Source organism: Mustela putorius, unplaced genomic scaffold (assembly GCF_011764305.1).
Source record: "Mustela putorius furo isolate JIRA1106 unplaced genomic scaffold, ASM1176430v1.1 tig00537350_pilon_pilon_pilon, whole genome shotgun sequence".
NCBI lineage: Eukaryota > Metazoa > Chordata > Mammalia > Carnivora > Mustelidae > Mustela > Mustela putorius.
The window spans coordinates 7,444,832-7,465,738 of NW_025422471.1; the positions used below are offsets into that span (position 1 = coordinate 7,444,832).

The window sequence follows — 20,907 nt, forward strand, 5'->3', positions numbered from 1 at the left end:
ATAATTGATATCAAAATCTGTAAGAGATCATGACATTAGCCTTCAGGCTTTGCTGAAGGGTTGGAAGTCACTTAAGCAGAACAATTATGGGCTGAACTATGCGTTGATGACTATGAGTCAAGAAGAATTACAAATAAGTTGAAGAAGAGGGTGGTGTTTTCACTTTCTCTTGAGGTCAGTGAAGCATTTGAACTTTGATACCACGACCAGCAGTTGAGCATCTTAGGGAAGATCATTTGAAATATATATGGCAATTTTTACTATATTTTTATTTGCACACATTTTTTTTTAAAGATTTTATTTATTTATTTGACAGAGAGAGATCACAAGTAGGCAGAGAGGCAGGCAGAGAGAGAGAGAGAGGAGGAAGCAGGCTCCCTGCTGAGCAGAGAGCCCGATGCGGGACTCGATCCCAGGACCCTGAGATCATGACCTGAGCCGAAGGCAGCGGCTTAACCCACTGAGCCACCCAGGCGCCCCTATTTGCACACATTTTAAGTACTTTATTCTTTTATTTACTCAGTAACAGGATGACTGCAGTGTGTCAAGCTCCATGGAGGTGCTGGGGACCTCACAATTTAGGAAGAAAGACAGACAAATTCCCCATCACATGACCATGGGATAAGGGTAAGGGCTGGCCGAGGTATGCCTAGAGCGCTATAGGATCTTGAGGGACTTCTCACTCTGACCATGGGGTGGGCTCTCTGGGGAGGAGGAGAGCTCCAGGGCTCCTTCCTCCCCTCATGCTTGACTTGATGGAGTTGAAACCTCTCTTGGGTATCCTCCACTTCGTACCTTCTCTTCATCTCCGCTAATGCTGTAGCTGTGCAGGACCTCATCACTTCTCATCAGGAAACATGTAAAGGCAGGATGGAGTCTCGAGAAAAAACCAGTGGGAAACTGAGAAGGAGCTACAGTGGGGCAGAAGGAAGCTAGTAAAGACATAGGTACCAGAGGCCAAGGGGTGGAGGAGCTTCTGAAATTTTGTGCCCCCCACATTCACATATTAGAATCCTAACGCCCAGTGTGGTGGTATCAGGAGGTGGGGGCATTGGGAGGTGATTAATTCATGAGGGTGGGGCTCTCAGGGAGATCAGTGCCCTTAGAAAAGTTGCCCCAGGAGAGCTCCCTCGCCCCTTCTGCCATGTGAGAATACGAGCAGAAGTCTGCAGCTGGGAAGAGAGCCCTCGCTGAATGATACTGGCACCCTGATCACAGACTTCCAGCCTCCAGAACTGCTAGAAAAATATTTCCATTGTCTAAGCTCCCCAGCCTGTGGTTTTTGGTTACAGCAGCCTGAGTGGACTAAGTAAGACACCTTGCTTTTCAGATCACACTAGGCTCGCGCGCGGGTGGCCGGTGGGGTAGCAGGCGGGAGAAAGAATGGAGATGGAAAGATGGAGGGACAGAGGAGAAAGAGAGGAAAGAGACCAAACAGCAGATGAAGTATTTTTTAGTTTTCACGGTTACCAAACAAGAACTTCAGTCGCCCACATACCTCTAACTAGGCCCGCAGGGTTTACTTCTCATCCTTTACTGTCTCATGCCTGCTGATAGTGAACCACTTGCAAAATACCTTCAGGCCCTGTTCTTCAGCAGGACGGAACTTCCTGTTTCTTGTCCACGTGGACCAAAGAGGAGTGGGATCATATCCCCTTTTCAGGGATTTATTCAGGAGGACTCATGGGATCAACCCGTGTGGGAGGGAAAGAAGGATGGGTCAAGGGAGAAGTCGAATGGGATGCAGAGCCAGTAGAAGCCCCCCATAACCCTGAAGGGAATGACCATGACAGGGTACCCTTTGGAGCAGGTGGAGGCTGGGGAGAGAGGGCTGAGGCCTTAGGAGCCTGCATCACTAGTCCATGGGTATGGCTGAAGGGAGCATGGCTTGGGGGAGAGAGCTGCGTCCCTTAAGCTGGGGCAACCCCCAAAGGGGGCTGAGAGATGAGGACTGTCTCCTGGTGGCACTCCTAGGAGCTGGAATGAGGACTCTTACTCCTGACAGGAATTCAGGTAGCTCATCACATCCATGACAATCCTCGGTGCGATATAACACCAGAAAACTTTGCAGGTAGGATGGAGGGGCGAATTAATATTACTAAAGTATGCTGTCGGGTTGCTCTCTAACTAAACATCAGGCCTGAAAATACTATCCATTTAATTAGATTTCTCCCCATTTTACCACGACTTGGGCTTTCCAGAAGCATCACTGAAGAACAATTTGTTTCATACAGTGGCCATGCTGTTAACACTGGCAATCAAGATACATAGAAACAACAATTTTAAATTTTGATCGCAAAGAATGATTAGAAATGAAGGCAAAACACTTTTTTAAATTTTCTAATTCTGTCTAGTGCTTTTAAAGCAAAACGAAGAAAAAAATATTGATGTATAGGTCTAGCAGCAAACAAGGAAGTAGGTGGAAATCACCCCTATTTGCTAGAAAGCTATAAGCCTTTTTATAAGCTGGAAGTCTTTTGCTTTCCTTACTAATTTCCTGTAAGTTTGTGGCTGTCCATGGGTGCATGAAGAGAGCTCAATTCTGAGTCAGTGTATTCCTAGGGCCAACAACTAACTAGTGCTATCTGAATCATCTCTCTTGCTTGTTTACGTCCAACAGGATGAAGTTCAGATCCCTTACTACGTCCCCCTAGGACCTGCAGGATTTGTCCTGGACAGCCCTTAATGCCTTATGCCTTCGTGTGCTTGTGCTCCAGCCCTGCCCTCCTGCTTTCAGATCCTGGAACGTTCTGGGCTCTTCCCCTTTCTGCCTTCGCTCATCCACCGCCTGGAATTCTCTTCCCTTTCCTTTCCCAAAGGGCTAACTTTCCACAGCATTGCATTTTATTGCAATTCTCTGTTGTCCATATAAAGTCCAAGATACTCATGGTCTAATCCTAAATGCAGTTTATATTTAAAGAAACATGAGTCTGGTATCCCAAAAGTAACTAAAAACATTTCGATATTTAGGGCAGTCCTCATACTGCAATTGAAAATGCAAATGCCCGAGTGGGCACACAATGAGAACGCTCAGCAAAACATTTAGAAGTCCTTTCTCTTTTTATCTACTTCCATTATCTCCCCCATGCTCTAAAAGTTCTTCTATAAACTCCCCGAAAAACAATCAGAAGATGTTATCTTGTCTTGTTTCTTTTTCTCATCTCCTTCTGCAATTATGTCATTCTTCCTGGAGGGTCCTGAGGGGAAATCGTTGTGCATACTAACACATTCTTTGGTCCCTGTCAGACTGTTGATCTGCACCCACTGCTAGACTCTGATGAAAGGGTCATTTGGTCTTATTCACAGAACTTGAGGCTGTGCATGGCATACAATATGTCCTCAATAAACATTTATGGGTGCATAAGAAGAACACACTGTTGGTTTCTTTCTAGGCTAAACGTCCTTCTTCAAAAGATGAAAGACATAGACTGGGGAATTTAGAAGGACACTTGCAATTGAAATGGTCTCTGGTTATGTAGGATTAGAAGGTCAGGAGAACTATGTAAACACGCCAGGGTACTAATTCTACTGAATGGCTTTCACAGCTGATAGTGACAGTAAATAAATAAAAACATATAGTAGGGGCACCTGGGTGGCCCAGTGGATTAAAGCCTCTGCCTTCAGCTGAGGTCATGATCCCAGGGTCCTGGGATCGAGCCCGCATCCGGCTCTCTGCTCAGCAGGGATCCTGCTTCCTCCTCTGCCTGTCTCTCTGCCTACTTGTGAACTCTGTCAAATAAAAAAATAAAATCTTAAAAAAAATATATATATAGTAATTACTATGTATTAGAACAACTATGTATTAGAAACTTTTCACTGTTTTTTTTTTTTTAAGATTTTATTCTTTTATTTGATGGACAAACAAGGGGAGCATGAGAGGGAGAAGCAGGCTTCCCGCTGAGCAGGAAGCCTGATGCAGGGCTCGATCCCAGGACCCTGGGATCATGACCTCAGCCGAAGGCAGACGCTTAACACCTGAGCCACCCAACTGCCCCAGAAACTTTTAAGTTTTTAAAGACTTTGAATATATTTGCATACATTTGTTCATTTCACCCTCATGAAGTAGGAAACATTATTTTCCTCCTGTTATAGGAGAGGAAACTAAGGCCCAGAGAGGTTGAACAATTTATCCTGGGTTACACAGCTGCTAAGTGACAGTGTTAACATTCAAATCAGGTGGTTTAGTGCTTCTAACCACTTCCCCGTATTTATTCTTTGCTATATACAAAACAAAATTTGTCATAGAATTTGGAGTGGAATGTTTGCATATGGGTGAGATATATGATGCCATGGGGTGGGGGATTGAGATTATATTTTTACATGAGTGATTTAATATCTGGAGTGGTAAAAGTGAATCTAAGATACTTCAGCTATCTGTTCTTCAGAGTGTACCTGGAGAATATAAAAATAATTCTAGTCAGTTATAAAATGTTATATTTTATTCATTTATATGATATGTCAGAATATGCAAATCTGTACAGACAGAAACTTGGGGTGCCTGGGTGGCTCAGTAAGTTAAGCGTCTGCCTTTGGCTCAGGTCATGATCCCAGGGTCCTGGGATCATGCCCCACATTAGGCTCCCTGCTCCACAGGCAACCTGCTTCTCCTTCTCCCCTGCTTGTGTGTGCTCTGAAATCTTTAAAAAGACAAAGGCAGTGTGAAGAATCCATAGATAGCATTTTAGTATTATGAAAAAATAAAAAAGATATATATTTTATGAACTTCCGGGGTGCCTGGGTGGCTCACTGGGTTAAAGCCTCTGCCTTCTGCTGAGGTCATGGACTCAGGGTCCTGGGATCGAGCCCCACATCAGACTGTCTGGTCGGCGGGGAGCCTGCTTCCCCCCCACGCCCCTGCTGCCTCTCTGCCTACTTGTGATCTCAGTCAAATAAATAAATAAATAAATAAATAAATCTTTAAAAAATATATTATTTTATGAACTTTCTATATAACCACATATGTATTTGTTCTGCTGGCTATTTCTGGAATGATACACAAAAAATTACAAGTAGTGGTTGCCTTTGTGGAGGAACTAGGGAGAACTAGGGATGTGGAGAGAAGAGTTACCTTTCACTTCTGTCTTTTTTTATTATTCTACTCAATTTTTTTAAACACATACAAAGTCCTTTTTGTTCAATGCAGTTCTAGATAATAAATATATATTAGGTGCATGTATAACTTACAGATTAAACCGTATCACTTAAATTTCTACAATTTATTTATTTTTGCGAAAGAGAGGGAGAGCGAGTGCACAAATTGGGGGAGGGGTAGAGGGAGAAGCAGACTCCTCGCTGAGCAGGGAACCCCAGGCGGGACTCAATTCCAGGACTCTAGGATCATGACCTGAGCCAAAGGCAGATGCTTAGCCAACGGAGCCCCCCACCCCCCCAGAATTCCTAGAATTTTTAACTTTGCTTTTTAAACCGCATTGGGTGGTTTGTTGCTGCCTCGTGCCATATACAGAACTAGGAAGGAAGGTCAACAACTCTGTTCACGGCTCAGGTCTCCATACTGCAGGCTCAACGGTACCCTTCTGGTTTCATTATATGTTGTTTGTTAATTAGATGCAGTTTGGACTCCAAAGGCATTGGCCACACTTGTTACTTCAATCGGCATAATTCTGTGGTGAGAATTGCAAACAAGCTCCTTTGCTTATCACTTTATGCTATACTAGCCAAAAATCACTTTTTATCTTTAGATCGGTTTCCTTTATCTCAGTGTTAAGGGTTAGTTGGGTTCCTCCAAAAAAGGTATGTTCGAGTCTTAACCCCATATCTCGGAATCCAACCTTATTTAAAGATAGGGTTTTCCAGAAATAATCTAGTTAAGTTGAGGTTATTAGGGTGGTCCTTAATACAGTGTGATGGGTGTTATAAAAAGGAGAAATTGGGACATCGATGAGCACACAGGGAGAATGCCTTATATAGATATGCTTCTGTAAGGCAAGGAGCTACGGAGAAGCTAGGACAGCAGCCTCAAGTGGCTGCTCCCCCAACACCTTCAGAACCAGCATGGCCCTGCGGACCCATTGCGTTTGGACTTGTAGCCTTCCGAAATGTGACACAATAAATTTCTATTGTCCTAGGCCAGTCTTAGCTAAAATTGTGGCCACTCTAGCAAACTAATAACACTCATAATGGGGACTAGTAAGACACAAATATAAAAGACCCCAGTTCATGGGGCACGTGGGTGGCTCAGTGGGTTAAAATCTCTGCCTTTGGCTCACGTCATGATCTCGGGGTCCTGGGATTGAGCCCGCATCGCATGGGGCTCTCTGCTCAGCGGGGAGCCTGCTTCCTCCTCTTTCTTTCTGCCTGCCTCTCTGCCTACTTGTGATCTCTGTCAAATAAATAAATAAAATCTTAAAAAAAAAAAGACCCCAGTTCAAAGTGAGCTCAGGCCTTCTCCAGTTTCCTCCTATACTAAGAAACGTCCCTGGCGAATGTGAATTCTGACTGTGACATTTAATCTAGAAAGAGTAACTACCTTTTCGATTTAGATTGTGTTTTCACAACATTCCTAGGAAGAAAGCCTAAAAATACACTTTTCTCTGTGAAGACTAATCTACCTTTTAGGTTATATTTCCCAGGAGCATGGTTTTGGATGCTTTTATGAAAGTTGTTTCTTCTTCCCCTCTTTCAAAAGTCACTTTCAGAGTTTACCTGAAGACTCACCTCCTCATTGGCCTTTCCAAGATAACTCTTCCAGAATACCGTCCCTTGGCCCACAAAGGTCCTATGTTGTCAAGTCTATGCTCCTGACCTAATAAACCTATTTATTTCTCACTGTGTATTGAAGCATTAGCACTTAAGTTAGAATATTTTATTTTATTTTTATTTAAATGATAAAATCTTTGAAGGAGATTTTCTTTAATAAGTGTTCATAATTGTAACAGTTACAAATTATAGGGTACTTATTCTCTGCCCTGCAAACCTGGGAAAGAACACACACACACACACACACACACACACACTTGTTCATGGTCTCACAGAGCACAGAGCAAGGAATTCATCACAGGTCAGACTAGCTCTGCAGCCCCTGGCTGTGGGAATCCCCTGTGAAGCCAAGTCTGACTCACCCAGTAGTGACTTCACCTCTCTTGCTCACTGAGCTATCCCCAGGGCCCAGAAGAGTGTCAGCGCATGGTATTCATATTTTTGTTGCAGGAGTTTTTGGTACCTCTGTACAGGAAAGTCTGTGCTATAGAAACAGCCAATCATAGGGAAAGAAGCCCCTCTACTTTGGTTAGTAGGTGGAACCATCTGAAACTGCCTATATTCAAAATGTCTAACCTACAGCGGTAGCAATTTCGTACAGTTGAATCTTATACAGTTTCTAACAGGATTTAAAGTTGGGGGGCGCCTGGGTGGCTCAGTGGGTCGGGCCTCTGCCTTCAGCTCAGGTCATGATCTCAGGGTCCTGGGATCGAGCCCCGCATCGGGCTCTCTGCTCAGCAGGGAGCCTGCTTCCTCCTCTCTCTCTGCCTGCCTCTCTACCTACTTGTGATCTCAGTCTGTCAAATAAATAAATAAAATCTTTAAAAAAAAAATAAAGCTGATAGAAGTTTCGGGTTTATGCTGCTTGATTTGTTTTTAAAAACAGTTGTGTGTTTCATGTCAGCAAGCCTCACATCCCCCTGTAGCCCTTGGTTGCTGGCAAGGACAATGCATTACTGTTTCTTTCACTGTGTATTCCTGACCTTAGAGGCTGTCTGATATTGCAACACTTTGTTTCAATAGGCATGATTAAAGTTCTTCTCCCTTGAAAGGTCACTGGTGCCTGGAACTGGGAATGTAGCCTCTCCCAGAATCCATTTTTTGTCATGTCTCTTAAATATCTTGAAGTCTAGGGGCCAAATATCTCAAGTCCTTTTCCTGATCTGCTCTGTGGCCTAGATCAAGCCACCTTTGCCACCTTGGTTTCTGCCTTGATAAGTCAGTCTGAGGCCAGTGGATAAGTGTGTCTGAAGTGTCCTGAGAACTATATTATTTGATTCTATCTCCCTGCTGTTGCAAGTCGTGAATTGATCCTCTAATTTTCTTATCCTCTCTCCAGTGTCCTCTTTGTGAGTCTCCCATCTTATCTGAGGTTGGAAAGGTGTAGTTACTGCACTGTGTGAGGTAGAAGAAAGGACCTGAGTCACTAACTACCACCTGTGATTTCCCCTGCCTCCCTCTGTTCAGCCCCTGCCCCAGCTCTAAACCCTGAAGCTACAAAGTGACATTCTGCCTGGCCCACTGGACAGTAATTTCTCTGCAGGCCTGCAGGGTGCCCCTCCACAGGCTGTGAGAGTCACTTTCCATCGGATTCCATTTCCACTTGCCATTGTCCATGAATGGGTGGGTCTCAGATCTCCTTATGGTCTCCTGTTCCATTCTTTTAGCCTCAGGGGTTTATAACTTGCCTATTTGTTTTAAATTCATTTGCTCTCCTTTTAGTGGGGTTTCTGGAGGGAGAAAAATAAAGACATATGTTTAATCTGTGCAAAGATCAGAAGGTCACTGTAACCTACTTTTTAAAAATAATAGCCCTGCAAGGTACAGATTAGTAGGCTCAGTTTACCGAGTCTCAGAGCGATTCCGCAAATTGCCTAAGAGCTCACAGCCAGGTATCAGAGCTGTGATTCAGACCTATATTTAACTGAGGCTAGAGGCCATGCACTTCAGCAATATAGAATCCTACCTGCTACAGTCACCTGACCCGAGGTCACATGACCACTGTCAGCGACAGTCGTAAGAAGACACACGATTCAAGTCATGCAAGATCTAGGCAATCCTGAAGTCTCCTCCATTTCTGGTTGTAATGTTTCCTCTTGCTTTGTTTGATAATCAAAGTGAATGGGTCACAGAGCTATTTCAAGCAAAGATAGTTGATTTCATATCATTTTAGTTGAAGTATTAAACAGTGCTCAGTTAAAACCCTGGAGGAGACACACAAACAGAAGACTGAACTGAGTAATCCATGGTACTTAATTATAAATCAGCTACAGATCCAACTGGCCCATGGTCATAGACAAAGAGGAAAATACATGTTTAGGTGACTCCTCTCCGAAGCCTCCACTTAAATACCCCATGTCACAGAGCCTGCTGACTACAGCATTCAGCCGAAATCCCCGAAGGAATGAATTTCTTACCATTTGTTTACATTAACATTCACATTGGACCAGCATGATTTGGACACATGATCATCTCGTTTGTGTTAAAATGACAAAAGGGAAAATATAATATGTGATACTTGCAGAGGAAAAAAGCTGGGGGCAGAAATGGTGGTCACAGGGCCTCCAAAAATGAAAGGCTAAATATTGTATCTTTCAAGAGTGCACACAATGAAAATACAGAAAGGGAAATTAGAGAATCGATTCCATTTACTGTAGCACCAAGAAGCATAAGATACCTGGGAATAAACCTAACCAAAGAGGTAAAGGATCTGTACTTGAGGAACTACAGAACACTCATGAAGGAAATTGAAGAAGACACAAAAAGATGGAAGACCATTCCATGCTCTTGGATTGGAAGAATGAACATTGTTAAAATGTCTATACTGCCTAGAGCAATCTATACTTTTAATGCCATTCCGATCAAAATTCCACCGGTATTCTTCAAAGAGCTGGAGCAAATAATCCAGAAATTTGTATGGAATCAGAAGAGACCCCGAATCGCTAAGGAAATGTTGAAAAACAAAAATAGAACTGGGGGCATCACGTTACCTGATTTCAAGCTTTATTACAAAGCTGTGGTCACCAAGACAGCATGGTACTGGCATAAAAACAGACACATAGACCAGTGGAACAGAGTAGAGAGCCCAGATATGGACCCTCAACTCTATAGTCAATTAATCTTCGACAAAACAGGAAAAAATATACAGTGGAAAAAAGACAGTCTCTTCAATAAATGGTGCTGGGAAAACTGGACAGCTATATGTAGAGGAATGAAACTCGACCATTCTCTTACACCATACACAAAGATAAACTCATGGATAAAAGACCTCAATGTGGGACAGGAATCCATCAGAATCCTAGAGGAGAACATAGGCAGTAATCTCTTCGATATCAGCCACAGCAACTTCTTTCAAGATATGTCTCCAAAGGCAAAGGAAACAAAAGCAAAAATAAACTTTTGGGACTTCATCAAAATGAAAAGCTTCTGCACAGCAAAGGAAACCAGTCAAAAAAACAAAGAGGCAACCCACGGAATGGGAGAAGATATTTGCAAATGACAGTACAGACAAAAGGTTGATATCCAGGATCTATAATTAACTCCTCAAACTCAACACACACAAAACAGGCAATCATATCAAAAAATGGGCAGAAGATATGAACAGACACACTTACACCATTTAGAATGGCCAAAATTAACAAGACAGGAAACAACATGTGTTGGATGGGATGTGGAGAAAGGGGAACCCTCTTACACTGTTGGTGGGAATGCAAGTTGGTGCAGCCTATTTGGAGAACAGTGTGGAGATTCCTCAAGAAATTAAAAATAGAACTTCCCTATGACCCTGCAATTGCACTCCTGGGTATTTACCCCAAAGATACAGATGTCGTGAAAAGAAGGGCCATCTTTACCCCAATGTTTATAGCAGCAATGGCCACAGTCGCCAAACTATGGAAAGAACCAAGATGTCCTTCAACAGACGAATGGATAAGGAAGATGTGGTCCATATACACTTTCCATCAGAAAGGATGAATACCCAACTTTTGTAGCAACATGGACGGGACTGGAAGAGATTATGCTGAGTGAAATAAGTCAAGCAAAGAGAGTCAATTATCATCTGGTTTCACTTATTTGTGGAGCATAACAAATAGCATGGAGGATATGGGGAGTTAGAGAGGAGAAGGGAGTTAGGGGAAATTGGAAGGGGAGGTGAACCATGAGAGACTATGGACTCTGAAAAACAATTTGAGGGGTTTGAAGTGGTGGGGGGTGGGAGGTCGGGGTACCAGGTGGTGGGTATTATAGAGGGCACGGATTGCATGGAGCACTGGGTGTGGTGAAAAAATAATGAATACTGTTATGCTGAAAATAAATAAATTTAATTAAAAAAAAAAAAGAGTGCACACAGTTGGGGGCCCCTGGGTGGCAAAGTTAAGAGTCTGCTTACGGCTCAGGTCATGATCCCAGAGTCCTCGGATCGAGCCCCGCATTGGGCTCCCTGCTCTGCGGGCTCGAAGTCCACTTCTTCCTCTCCCGTTCCCCCTGCTTGTGTTCCCTTTCTCGCTGTGTCTCTCTCTGTCAAATAAATAAATAAAATCTTAAAAAAAAATAAAAGGAGTGTACACAGTTATACATAGTATAAGCTTTTGTACAACTTTACCCCGATGTTATCAAGAATAAGTTAATCAATAACTTATTGTTATATCAGAATTGAGGGACAAGAAAAATGAAGAGTAAGAAAAAATAAGAAAGTAGGACCTGAGTTTTCAAGTATGTTGCAATGTATTTGAAAATGGAAGCTAACATCAGTAAATGAGAATGATTCAAGAGGACTCAAATTATGGAAGTCCCCAAAAGCCAGATCAAGGAGCCTAGACTTTTCCTCATATTATTTTTATTTTATGTCTTGTGTTTATTATAAAAATAACTAAGAAAACAGGGGCGCCTGGGTGGTTCAGTGTGTTAAAGCCTCTGCCTTCGGCTCAGATCATGATCCCAGGGTCCTGGGATAGAGCCCGCCATTGGGCTCTCCACTCAGCGGGGAGCCTGCTTCTTTCTCTCTCTCTGCCTGCCTCTCTGCCTACTTGTGATCTCTGTCTGTCAAATAAATAAATAAAATCTAAAAAAAAAAACTAAGAAAACATAAACCAGGAAAATAAAACTGAGATAAAATTACTCCCCAATCTGAACACACAGTTAAGTTATTGATATACAGCTCTATAGGGAGCTCTGTAATGTACATGTTATTTTGAAAACACATTTTCCACACAACTAGCATCTTGAACATGTTTCAAGGACAGTAAATATGTAGTAGAAATATTTCAAAGAGATTGGAAAAGGAAGAGAAAAATGTGGGGAAGTGATTGGCCAGTTCTCACAGTATGTGGGGTTTTGCTGGTCCCAGGAGAGTGTGCAGGATTTAGATATTAAGGGGATGAGACCTTACAGCAAGAACGACAATGGGCAAAACTACTAGGAACGGAGAACCATGCATGGTTCATGCATGGTGGGCGCGGGAAGACCTCTTGTGGGGGAAACAGTGGCTTCCTGTGGAGATGGGTGCATAAGGCTGAGAGAAGACAGGCAGGCAAAGGGAAGGTTTAGGACAACTTTTCTTCCCCTCCTCTGAACACCAACAGGGGGAAAGGATTTGACTGGTAGCCCACAGCCAAATGGAGATGCCTTTCCCCATTAGGAGAATTGGTGAAAGTGATGTGTGGTAGTGAGAGGAGGTGTTTTCTAGTTATGCTCTGAATTTGTGAAGACTCTTATGTTGTTAAGCAAGAGAAAAAGCCCACTGTTCTAGGTAAAACAGAAAGAAGGGATGTCAGTTCCAAGGATATAGGGACCTCCAAGAACTAGGGCTGAATGCAGCTGGACCTCACTGGAGAGGGCAACTCATTGCTAGAGGGCTGCAAGCAAGCCGGCCTTCCTCCGTCTCAGTCTCACCTCTCCACTTCCCTTGTGGGCCTGCCCCAACCCTCTCTGTAGGCTGGCTTCCTGCAGTGTCAGTTCCCACAGTGAATCCTTCGTCTGCATGCTCCATGTCACAGCTGTGCCACTTAGGAAGTTTTAATCTATCTCCCTCTTAATTTCTTTATCTGGTCCCCACCTCCCATTGAGGAAGGCAAACCCATTTGCGTCAGTTCAGGTCAGGTCTACCTTTGGTCCAGTCAACTGTGGAGCAGGAGGAAGGGGCTAAGTCATGGAGCCCTGCTGGCCCCTGGGATTCTGTTCCAGAGGAGAAGAAGAACTGGAATGGGTTGGGAGAATGTTCCAAATGGTCCTTGGTGTGAGCTCTCAACTCTCCCTTCTCCAGAAATTAGTGGATCAAAAAATCAGGATTATGCAAGTGCCCCCAAATAACTTTGAATATTATAGCCAAAGTGATACTCTTTCTCAACAAAAGGAAAGTAAATCTGGACATTTGATGAGCTCGCAGGCCATGCAAGAGCGTCTCAGAAAGAGTACATCGTGCTCCTGTGCCAATCTGAGCCTGAAACAGCAGACATGTAGAGAAAGAAACAAAAACAGAACTAGGCCCAACACCATTAACTATGTAATGTGAAATGATCTGTAACAAGTAGATCACAAAAGGTGACCAAAGAGAGTCGGCATTAGGTACATGTTGATACACAAAATCGTGCTCTGTGTGATGGCTTTTACTTGCTTGGTTAACCCTGACCACGTTTTGAGTCCTATCGCGCTGTTCGGGTGTGGTGCTAGAAGTCTGCGTGAGTCATGGCGATGACCAGTTGTGGTTTCTTTTTCTCTGTAGTGAAGAAATATGGCTTCTCAGCATCTCAGCGGAGTCGAAATACCTTCCAGATATGCTACCAGAGACAGTTATTAATAGGTGACAGACGTGCGGAGAGAAGAGATGAGGGTAGAGCCTGAGGACAATTCAGATGACTGCTTTCTGAGTGGGGGGGCTGGGTGGCATATACGGAAAGGATAAGATCGTTGGAAAATCTTCTATATCACAAAAACATTAGTACGTTCTTGTGATATAGAAGAAGCCACTTTGTCTTGGTAAATTCCAGTCAGAAACAACCCATTAGAAGGATTAATCTGGCTGTGTTAAGCATTTGAAGTGAACAGTCTGCTGTGCAGAGACTTGGGTTGCTAAGACTTCGCGGTATAACTTGATTTTCAGAGATACATTCGCCGGGCACAATATTAGATTGTATGACTCAGCTTCCTGTGTCACATTCGGGACCGATGCGACATAAGGAACGTCAGGATCCTAGGATGAGAACAACTAAAGGATATTGGGTCTGATGTATTTACTACCAGGAATACGTCATCCCAAACTTGTTTCCTTTGTTCCCTAGCAAAAGCTAGACTTGTTTCAAATAACCAGCCTTTCTCCCAGCACAACCACACATTGAAACAAATACTTCAATTACATTCAGACTTCCTAAGGAAATGGGGAAAGCACCCATTCCTGGGAATGAGCACTTCCAGGCGAATTCTGGCTTCCCACGCAGTCAGAGAGGTGGGTCTGGATCAGGGCTTTCCTAGAATCCTGCTCAGCTCCGGAGCACACTCTGGTCTGGTCAATGTCTGGAATGCTGGCTGAATGGGAGCAGCTCTAAGACATTCATCAACTAGATAAGGAGTAAGATCCAGCCAAGAATGGTTTTTCCCTGTGGAAATTCTGGGGTTTAAAAAAAGTGTTTTTTTTTTTTTTAATTTTTTAAAAGTAATATTCTGGTAGATATTCTGGGGTTTTAAAAAAGTGTTTTTTGTTTGTTTAAAAAAAGTGTTGTTGTTTTTTTTAATTTTTTAAAATAATATCTACACCTAACATGGGGCTTGAACTCACAACCTTGAGATGAAGTGTCACATGCTCCACCAACTGAGCCAGACAGGAGCCCTGAGAGTTTAAATATTTTTGAATCAATAGTAATAATAAATACACTATAATAATTGCATTTAAATGCAATATAATAACGGTGCTTGGGTGGCTCAGTCGGTTAAGTATCTGACCCCTGATTTCAACTCAGGTCATGATCTTGGGGTCCTGAGATTAAGCCCTGCATGGGGCTCCATGCTGGATGTGGAGCCTGCTTGAGATTCTCTCTCTCCCTCTCCCATTGCCTCTCCCCCTCCGCTCTCTTAAAGAATCAAAATTAATTTTAAAATGTTTAAATGCAATATAATAATTGTAGCCAGCACACTTATCATACAGGAGACACTATGCTTAATGCTTTCATATATGAGAATAACCCTGAGAAGTGCATATTCAGTTTTATTATCCATAGGTAACACATAAGGGAACCGGGTTTCGGGGTGATTGAATAACTCACTTAAGGTTACATAGTCAATAAGTGAGAGAGCTGGGATTTGAACCCAGCTGTGGGGACCTAAGCTTGAATGCTTTATCCACTATGCTGTATTGCCAAAATATGAAAATGATATTCACCTTGGTGTTTACTTGATTCTGTTCTTTACCTTCTCTATAGGAATTCTGATTCAAGTATGTATTTTTTTTAAGATTTTTTTTTTTTTTATTTGACAGACAGTGATCACAACAAGTAGGCAGAGAGGCAGGCAGAGAGAGAGGAGGAAGAAGACTCCCTGGTGAGCAGAGAGCCCGATGCGGGCTCGATCCCAGGACCCTGGGATCATGACAAGAACCGAAGGCAGAGGCTTTGACCCACTGAGCTACCCAGGCGCCCCTCAAGTATGTATTTATATAAAAATACACTTCTAATTCTTTTTTTAAAAATCAATTCTAAATTCTAGAATAGTTTCAAATTTATACAAATTTTGCAAATCTAATATAGAGAATTCTTAGAAGTCTGCTCTAGGTTCCCCTACTGTCCACATAGTATATATATTGTCATGGGACATCCTTCACACCTAAGGAACCAACACTGATGTGTCGCTCTTAACTGAACTCCATACAGTATTCTTGTTTCAGTTGAGTTCTCCTTTGATGTCCTTCTTCTGTTCCAGGATCCCATCCAGGATACCACACTGCATGTGGTCGTCATGTCTCATTAGGCTCCTCTGTACTGTGACAGCCTCTTAGACTTTTCTTACTTCTGATGACCTTGATGCTTTTAAGGAATACTGCTCAGATACTTAATAGAATTTCCCTCACTTTGGGTTTGTGTGATGATGTTTTTCTAATGTGAGGGTTATGGATTTTGGAGAGGAAGGACCACAGAGGTGAAGGGTCTTCCTTAGAACATCATATCAAGAACATATCCTGTCAACATGATTTATCACTGAAGATGTTAATCTTACTCATCTGGCCCTTGCAGGGCCAGGTTCCCCTGCTGTGAAGTTACTTTCTTATACTTTTCCATATGCTTTTAAAGTAAGCCTCTAGACACAGCCCACACTCAAAGGGATGAAGGGTTAAGTTCTACCTCCTTGAGGAGGAAGTATCTATATAAATTAGCTGGGGTTCTTTTGTTTGGGTTACATGTCTTTTCTCTTTTATTTACTTATCCAATCATATATCAGTATGGCACTACAGATTTTTATTTTATATTTTGGGTTATAATCTACGACTGCATTATTTATTTTGTTGCTCTGATTTTTCCGGCTTTGGCCATTGGGAGTTCTTCTAGGTGAGTTCCTGCTTCCCTTCAACATGTTTCCGTCATCTTGTTTCTGAACACTCACTTACTTTCTGGCACTGTAAAATGGTCCGGACTCATCTTATATATACCTTGTCCCAACAGTAGAATTATTCATTTCTTCAAGGACTTCTGATTCCTTTTATTGGAAAATTCTATTAAAAACCAAGAGTTAGGTGCTGGGTTTGATTGCTGATACTGGGGTATCATTGCTTCTAGGACAGAGCTCAAAGGATAGAGCTGGGAAATATATGTATAAACCCATGTTTACACACAGATCTATAATTATTACTGAATCCATTCATCTGTATGTTAAGCTCAACATGAGTTTATACACATGTCTCCAGCTCTATGCATACCACAAGGTTCATTTTAGACTTCTTCCTAGCTTATCTGTAATTTTCCACTCCAAAGGTGAAAAAAACGGATCCCATCTTCTGCTACTGTGTATTTGTTCAATTCCAGCTTATGCATACAGTAGTTTCAGAATTCTTAGTCTTTACTCCCATGAGAAACAACTTTACTAACAGTACAGTGTTTATGTGAAGTTCCCTTTGTCTTTATTCTTACAGTCTCTAGTCAAAATTCTGTTTTCCAAAGTTACCTAATTCTTTTTAAAAATTCTTTTTGTTATGAAAACAATATAGTTTTATTGTTGAACATTTGGAAAATAGACCCAAATTTAAAGAAACTTCCATAATCCTGTATTAGCCACTGTCAAATTTTGGTTCTTTTTTCCTCTTTGTCTCTCTATATATGAAGATACGTACATATGCGTGTGTGTGTGTGTATACATATACACACACGGACAACAGTACAATTATCTCTATATGTTTATTTCCCTATGTGTAGTTCTCTCCATAAATGTGTATCTCTGTATGTTTGTTTTAAGCATCAAAGAAGCAATGTAGTAAACGTGACTATACAGGAGATTTAGAAATGTATCTATCACCGTATCTTGAGCTGAAACTTGATAAATAGAAAATAATTCTAGTATATGTCAGTGGAGCTAAAATGCTTCTAATGCATTTCTGTCTGGTGCCATAACTTTGTATAACAATAGCACTTAAGTCCTTTAAATGATTAACCTCATATCTATTAATAGGGCCTGAATAGCAATCATATCAAGACTAATCTGTCTGCAGAATGCTGTAAGGGCAACTACTGTGCTTTACTGACCAAAAAAGGATCCCTAAGCAGTAGATACGCAAATGTCTGGCAGCAAAGATAGCATACCTCTGTAAGAATTTTGGCTCCTGGTACGTGCTTGCTCACAGATGAAAACAACGCCACCAACCCAAAAAGGTGGGCTACAGAGGAAACTCCAAGAAAGAGGAACTCTTCTCAAATATGGTTTCATATGTCCTTAAAAACACGGATGAGGGGCACCTGGGTGCCTCAGGGGGTTAAGCGGCTGCCTTTGGCTCAGGTCAGGATCCCAGGATCGGGGATTGGGCCCCGTATCCGGCTCCCTGCTCAGCGGGAAGCCTGGTTCTCCCTCTCCCTCTGCCTACTTATGCTCTCTATCTCTCTGCCATATAAATAAATAAATTTTTAAGAAAAATGGATGAGTGTTTGGTTGAGATTTTAATTCTCTATTACACAGAGTACAGAAGAAGTCACTGTGGCCTCTATCATTTTAGGGATAGATCCTAGTGTGTAAGCACTTTGATCACAAGTGTGGGTTCAGAAGCTTCATGGTAAATCCTTCACTTTGCCTATACCCTCATGACTTAGAGTGATTTTCATCTTTCCCCGGTAAGTACGATGAGTAGGTCCAGAAATAGGAGTCATATAATGTTAGTATTGATCTCTTGATGCTGGACACGAAGCAGGACCAAGAGCCAAGATGTGGATTGGAAACCAAAAGGATGAAAAGGCTTCCAAGATAATACAAGCCACCCCCCAGGCCCAGTGTGTCCAGTGGCAGGCTGTGGCTTTTTGGTATTAATTCCTGTAAATGGTATAGTAGAGAGAAGGAGATGAAACAAAGGGATTAAAAAATGCTGCTGTGGTAAAAGTTTTGTCTGCAAACTTATGTATGCTTTATTTGGAAAGAAACTCTTGGAATTAGATGGAGTGGCTATAAAATATTGAGCCCCCTGAGTACAAGTGGCCCATGGAAGGTGAAAGTATCCTTAGCACTGTTGATAATGGCCATGAATAGGTTCCTGTTGGCAGATTGTGTTCTTATTGTGTTTATTGTGTTCTTTTTTGGGTATACCAGAAGAGAGTGGTTTGAGTTCACTGATCAGAAGATACAGGAAGGAAGAAACTTAAGCTGTCTTGCATAACCCCAACCTGGTACTCTCTGGCATAAAATACCCAAGGTAGTTAGGAAGATCTCAAGGGTCTTCTGAAGGGAGTCAAAGGCTTTTCCAAGAAAGAGAAGTAGTTAAGGCTGAAAGGCCCAGGAAGGCCACTGCTTACAGCTGTGCATTTTGTACCGAGCACAAAAATACCCAGAGAGGGAGTCCTACCTCTCCTTTGCCAAGCCTTTTGCCCTGCCTGAGACTTCATCCACTCATAGAAAATGGAATTTTCTAGTGGTTCTCCCAGAGAGGAAGCTTTTCCAAAATTCTTATTAAAGTTTTATTAAAAAATAGGGTGGCTCAGGGGTTCAGACATTTTTCTCCAAGTCCAAGTTACACTTTTCCTCAAGCTGTGAATCCTATATATGAGGCCAATCATTAAATCCTTAAATTTACTTAGATGAACAGAATATTATATATTTCTTACATTATAATATTTTGCTTAAATAGCAACATTTTTTCACATGGCAAGGTGTATTTTATCAAAAAGAATGTTGACTAGTTACTTATAAAAATGTTTTATATTTAAATGAGAAAAAAACTCTTTTTCTTTTATTGGGTTTATTTAAAAATGTTTTTAAAAGATTTATTTTTTTTAAGTAATCTCTATACCCAACATGGGGCTTGAACTCACAACCCAGAGATTGAGTGTCTCATGCTCCATTGACTGAGCCAGCCAGGCAGTCCTATTGGGTTTATTTTTAAAGTTATCCTGGGGAGATACATTTGGCCTAACTCTTAAAGGTTCATAAAGCCAGGCCAGTCTTCATCTGTCGAATGTTACTTTACATTCCTAAAATTCCTCTGGTTATTGATCCTCCATAGTTCACCCAGGTAAGTTATTTGCAACATGTGTCCCAAGAAGCTGAATTCATTCACTCATGGACTGGGATTATTCAAAATGGAACACTGGAATGTTGGAAAGCCATGTTCCAGAAAGGTAATATAAATTTGTGGTTATATATGACACTCTGGGGTTCAAAAAATCCCTGAGTAGCCATGTGAATGTATTAGCTGAGTCGACTTAGGCAAGCTCCCTGGACTTCCTGTGCCTCAGTTTATCATTTGTGAAATGGAGCTTACCTTATATGATTAGTAACTGAGATTAACTGAAGATTAACTGAGAAAAGAAAAGTAAAATGCCTATGTTTGCATTTGGCACACAGTAAATACAGTATTAAGACTACATTTGTCTTACCACAACTGATGTTGGATTGACCTAAGACAGAAGTGGCCAAGCAATCAGCTTGTTTTGTTTTATTTATTTATTTATTTAATTTATGTGTTTATGTATTTATTTATGTATTTGTATTCAGCTTCGTTTATTTTTTTTTTAAGATTTTATTTATTTATTTGACAGAGACAGAGATCACAAGTAGGCGGAGAGGTAGGCAGAGAAAGAGGGAAACAGCTCCCCACTGAGCAGAGAGCCCGATTTGGGGCTTGATCCCAGGACCCCAGGACCATGACCTGAGCGGAAGGTAGAGGCTTTAACCCACTGAGCCACCCAGGCACCCCTGTTTCCAGCTTCTTTTAAAGATTACTTTGTTCACTTCTGCAAAAGTACATCATTTGCATAAAGAAAGATGCTCATCTTTATATTGGGGAGAGAAAAGGCATTTATTTACTTTAATCAACTGTGCTGTAATTTTGTGGGTTTTTTTTTGTGATTTTGCATTTGACACTCATTAACTGAGAGTTTATTAAAAAGTAATAGGAGTACCTGGTGATTCACAGACCTGTACCCCTGGGGATAAAGATATATGTTTATAAAAAATAAAAAATTTAAAAAAAAAATAATAGGAGTAATTTCTAACAAGTGAAAAGATGGCTCCTTTGCAGTTACAAAATGAGAAATGCAAATTCAATTTATGCCTCATTACTGTTTTTCAACCTCTCAGAACTGGTAAAGTTTCTGAATTATATGTTATGAATTGTAATTGATGAGAAGGTGGAAAAACAGACAATCAAATAATCATCAATAGCTATCAAAATTGCAAATGTACCTACCTTTTGGCCCAGCAAAAACATCTAGAAATGTATATGACAGGCATATTTCACATATACAAAATGGTCTATGATCAAGGCCATTTTTTTCAATTGAAGTATTGCTTTTAATAAGAACATTTTGGAAACAACCTAAATTTCTCTCAGTAAGGCAGTCATGAAATAAATTTTGCTGCATACAATCATAAGAAAGAATGAGGATGCTCTTTCTGTTTTATCACGTAATGCTTTTCATGATATATTCAATAAAAAGCAAAATACAGAGAACTATGAAAAAATGGTATTTGGCTAACAGGGGACAAAAAAGAAATGTACATGCTTGAATAAGTATTGGA

The 20,907-nt window shown here is 41.5% G+C and overlaps 1 long non-coding RNA gene across 2 annotated transcripts in view; it reads left to right on the plus strand.

The window, feature by feature from the left end:
- Window positions 1–20,907, plus strand: part of LOC106003545 — a 40,840-nt gene that overhangs the window by 1,474 nt on the left and 18,459 nt on the right. The window contains exon 1 of one of the 2 annotated variants that reach the window (XR_001176095.2): window positions 15,290–15,346. The exons of the other annotated variant lie outside the window; for it this stretch is intronic. This is a non-coding gene — a long non-coding RNA (uncharacterized LOC106003545). Of the gene's footprint in view, window positions 1–15,289; window positions 15,347–20,907 lie in introns of those variants that run through there. 2 annotated transcript variants of the gene reach the window in all.